The sequence below is a fragment of the Otolemur garnettii genome, unplaced genomic scaffold, assembly GCF_000181295.1.
Source record: "Otolemur garnettii isolate 467f Iridium unplaced genomic scaffold, OtoGar3 scaffold00092, whole genome shotgun sequence".
Lineage (NCBI taxonomy): Eukaryota > Metazoa > Chordata > Mammalia > Primates > Galagidae > Otolemur > Otolemur garnettii.
Window position 1 is genome coordinate 5,164,557 of NW_003852487.1, and position 5,160 is coordinate 5,169,716.

A 5,160-nucleotide genomic window follows, 5' to 3' on the forward strand; every position below is an offset into this window, starting at 1 on the left:
AGAGAATTCTTTTTTTTTTTCCTCATATGCATTTGTCACGATAAGCCGATAGCATCATTAGGTGCCCAGAGACAATTTCCAGTACATTTCCCAGATGTTCTCAGTCATGAGAAAACCCAAGTAAGTCAGAGGCAGCCATGGTCAAAGGCCTGGCCCCCAATTCGCCTTCTGGATAAGATGAGGACTGAGACTGAGGCCCAGAGAACCCTTCCCTGGTCTGGCTCCTGCAGCCCCCAGGCTGATGCACTGGGCCTTATGCACACAGGTTTCCCTTCTGGATAGCTCAGGACACAGGGGCTGAGTCCTCTGCCATGGGGAGGGAGGCAACTCTGCTCTGCTCCCTATTCCACTCAGGGTCCAAGAGCAGGTCAGTCTTTCATGAAGCTTCCTGCATTAGTTGCTGCACTAACAAATGACCACAAACTCAGGGGCTGGGAGCAACACAAGTATATTACTGTTATGGTGGTCAGGAATCTGAAATGGATCTTGGGCCTTGTCCCCTCAGGATGCTCTGGGGAAAATCTACTTCTGGCCCTTACCAGTTTCTAGAGGTGCCTGTGCTGGTTGGCAGGTGGCCTATCCCTCCATCCTCAAGCTGACAGTGTAGCATTTTCGAATGTCTGACTGACTTTCCTGCTTCCCTCATATAAAGACCACAGTGATTACATGGGGCCCCCAGATAATCCAGGATAATCTCCTCATCTCAAGATCCTTAACTTAATCCCATCTGCAAAGTGCCTTTTGCCATGTAAGGTACCACATACTCAGGCTCCAAGGACTAGGATGTGATGTGTCTGGGGATAGCATTCTGCCCATCAGGCCTCCCCAGCTTGCACAGCATTTAGGCAGCAGTTCTCAAGCTTAGATCTCAGAGAAGCACCAGAGCAGCAGTGGGTCTCCTGGTCTGCGGCCCCGAGGGTGCTGCAGAGCTGGGTACCTCAGCAGGTTTCTGTGTCCCAGAGGGAACTGCAGAGCCTGCTGCAGAAGACGGTCCTTTTGGGGCGCTGCCCAGCCTTCTCTTCATTGTCTGCTGCAACCAAGTTGTGGATGAGATTTTCAGGGCAAAGTTTTAAATCCCATCTTCTTCTGAAATCTTAGGTGCTCGTTTTGCTGCTTCTTGCTAAATGACAAAAATAATGGTTTGTACTTAATAAACAAGAACAGAAAAAGTTTAAGAACAGCCACTGCACGTGTGGCATAAAACTGCTCTTTTAAGGTATTTGTCCATCTAGACATATCCTAATTTTATACAGGAGGTGTATAAAACTAAGAACATCTCCCATAAAAAATCCTAATTTTATATGGGAGATGTTTATAATACTGTACAGTGGACATCAGTAATACCCAGGTGATGGAATTGTTTGAAGATATGTGGCTTTTGTCCTTGTATTTTTCTTTATGACTATATTTTACAACAAGGATGTGTCATTTTTATAGAAAAAAATCATTTGTTTAAGAAACTCATTGCGTTGTAATTTTATGTCCTCGCTAAATTACATGCCTGTGGTTGTAATTTTATGTTGTCTGTGAATCTAGCCCATCAGCTATTCCTCCTGGCAGGCACTGTGTCGGTTTCTGTGTTGGGATGCAGTAGGCTGCTCATGGGCTTCAACAGGGCACCTAGAGCTGGCGGTGCAGTAGGTGTGCTGTTGCTGGTGGGACACTTGCTGCATGCTGGGCAGGAGGGAGCACAGCTCATTTCCTGCAGACATTATTGGCTCTGTCAGGGAGGGATCATGTCTGTCAACTCTCTTTACCCAAGAGAAGCCTTGAACATGGTCACCGAGTCGGCCCTCAGGAAATGCGAGTGGCTGTTTGATGTGGACAGAGATGGACAGACCCGTGCAAAGATCTTCTTTCCACCTGAGCTGCCCTTTCCACGACAGTCTTTGCTTGAACAGAAGGACACCTGTCTTTGGAGTATATTATCTCACCAACCTTGTCCTTAAATTAAACCTTTATTTTTTTTTTTTGTCACTTTATTTTGGTAAAAAACCTTGAGGTTTTTTTTTTTCACTTTATCGCCCTCGGTAGAGTGCCGTGTCATCACATAGCTCACAGCAATCTCAAATTCTTGGGCTTAAGGCGATCCTCTTACCTCAGCCTCCCAAGTGGCTGGGACTGCAGGTGCCTGCCACAGAGCCCGGCTATTTTTCTGTTGAAGTTTGGCTGGGGCTGGATTTTGAACCCACCACCCTCGGTATATGGGGCTGGTGCTCTACTCACTGAGCCATAGGCGCTGCCCCTAAATTAAACCTTTAAATGATGTTAATATATTTATGGACAAGAAATTATGGGTCTTATTATTGCAGGAGACATTAAAGAACTTTCCATGAAGCCAAGGAACAAGTGAGTTTGTCATAGTACTGTGAATGTAATTATGAAACTCCAGTCTCCTGGAGGAATGGAATCAAATTTCACAGCTTCAAGTTCACTAGATATTATAAAGTGGAGGAAACACCCAGAGGGCTGACAGGAGCTTGGGAAAGGGCCCGCCTGGTGTTGGTGCCGGTGCCAACCCAGGCTCAGCTGTGTTCCATTAGCTTGATTCCATTAGGGAAAACATACATCACCTGACTGAACCCAGAGTACTCAATGAGAGACTGGGAGACTTTAAGAAACCTCTAATTGCCTCCTTTTGTAGGGATTTGAGGTATTGGAAGCTCAAGGCAAGGCATGCTTCTAGCCTGTGATCCTGCTCGACTGGTGCTCCACCAGCACACCTGGACTACAATGGCCAGTCACGTTCAAGACAACTGTGTAGCCAGTGTACTGTGATAACTCAGACCCTGACACTGGACTTACAGAACCTGGAGGGATAAAACGATGGACCTCTGAGGATAATCATCACCCCAGCAGATCTGCAAGTGAGTCCAGCTGGTGTTTAAGAAAGTCGTGGGAATGTCCTAATCAGAGCCTCAGGCTCCCTTGGGCTAGGACCCCAACTGGCACCCGGCAGACTATTTACTCAAATACTGAACAACAACAATGCTCGGGCCAAGCAGAGTCATCCTCCCAAAGCAGAAATTCGTGAACTCTGTCAGAGAAGAGACAGGGAAGGAGAAACAAGAGCAAGCGGCTTTCTTTGGGCAGATTCTTACAGAAACTGCCCTGCAGAAACCCTGAGCCATGTGCAGACAGCTCAGGTTTACTAAGAGGCCAGCCTCAAGTTGGGAGGTGTACCATTCACAGAGAGACTAAGTGCCCTGAAGCCCAGCTGTGTCCATCCTGAAGCATGTCCAGAAGACCTCCCACTGGTCCCACAGCTGTCTGGGTCTGCAGGGCCAGGTGTGTTTAGGATGCCCTCAGATGCCTAGCCCCTTGCTGCATTAAAGGAGCCCTTGGCCTCTTTTCACCTCTCTTTCCACAACAGGGCTCCCCTCACCATGCACCTGCCTAGTGACCTTCCCTATCTGCCAGCCAGCCAGGCAGGCCTCATTTGCCTCCCTTTCTGGTGGTTCTGCATCATGACCCCACCAGTAGGCCAAGACGCATTACTGGTTTCCTGCATGGGCCTAGACTGGCAGACTCCAGAGTGGTGCAGAAAAGGTGGCTCTGGGATGACAGCAAGACCAGAGAGAATTCATCCTGGGAACCACCTCCCCAGCAACCTCCTTGATGAGGCTGAGGCCATGACTGTGGACCAAAGGAGATTCTTAGTCCTGCTATAGACAGTTCGCCAGCTGGTCATAGAGAATGCATGGGCACAGTGGCAGCTCTAGCAAGCTGGCCCCAGAGCTCAGAGCCCCAGCAGGAGCCCATCCTGAGGTACAACATCTGAATTGGACCTGAGCTGTTTTCTGCCTCACAGGAGGCAGGAGGTGCCATCCACATGGTCTGTAACATAGCCAAAGTTCAGTAAAGAGGTCAGGATGGGGGTGGGACACATGGCAGGGGACCAGGGGCTGCCCTAAATTTTTGGGCAAGAGATACTCATTCCAAGCCCTCTGGGAGAGCCCCTGGGTGGGCTCCAGAACAGCAGTGCACTTTCCCTGCAGGGCTTAGCCGTGAAACCCTAACTCCCAGATTCTGTTACCTCCTAATCTTGGGTTCACAGTAATGCAACAGACACTAAGGTCAACAGCAGGTGAAAATGTTGAGCTGCTGGGGCCACACCTGTGGCTCAGTGGGTAGGGCACTGGCCCCATATACTGAGGGTGGTGGGTTCAAATTTGGCCTGGTCAAACTGCAACAAAAAATAGCCGGGCATTGTGGTGGATGCCTGTAGTCCCAGCTACTCGGGAGGCTGAGGCAAGAGAATTGCCTAAGCCCAGGAGTTGGAGGTTGCTGTGAGCTGTGAGGCCATGGCACTCTACCGAGGGTGACATAGTGAGACTCTGTCTCTTAAAAAAAAAAAAAAAAGAAAGAAAGAAAAGAAAGAAAGAAAATGTTGAACTGCTTGGGAGGGAGTAGGTGCTTCTGAGGATGCAGAGAATTCCCTTTTTGGGGCCTAGGGTGGAGAGGGACCCAATAACAGTAGGTCTAGGACTGGGTGTGGAGGACCAGCAGGGTCCCCACAGAGGAATCCCCTGAATGGAAGAGCAGTGGATGTGCAGGGACCCCCTCTGGGGGCCAGGCACCAGGCCGAGGTGTCTTCTTCAAGCTCCAGTTGCACAGGGAGTGGGAATTATGATAGTGGGGGCTCTGTCTTGGTCTGTAGGAGCTACAAGCCCAATGAGTCTTTACAAAAACCTGGTGATTAGGGGAGAGAACGAAGTGAGCTCCTCCCATTAACCCCAAGAGTCAGCACAACCTTTCAGGGAAACGGAAACACTGTGGTCTGGTGCCCCCTGCAGGATGGTGGCAGCACTGCATACCCTAGGATCACCTGGGGATGCAGAGCAAGGTGGGGGGCACTTTCTGAAGGCCCCAGATCCCCTGGATATGGCAGTTTGTTGGGGGGTTGAGGATCTGGAGACACCCCTGCCCACCTGCTGCCCACTGCCCACACTCCCCTAACCCCTGTTTTTTTTTTTTTAAAAAAAAAAAAACAGAGTTTGGGGGGTGAAATGGGGAAGGAGGGAAAGAAGCTGGATACCTAGATGACAGGTGGAGAGAGAATGAAGATGATACATGATGGATGAATGAGAGGGCAGATGTGGATGAAGGTAGTAGATCAGTGATATTTGGTGTAGATCCATGGACACAGATAATGGATGG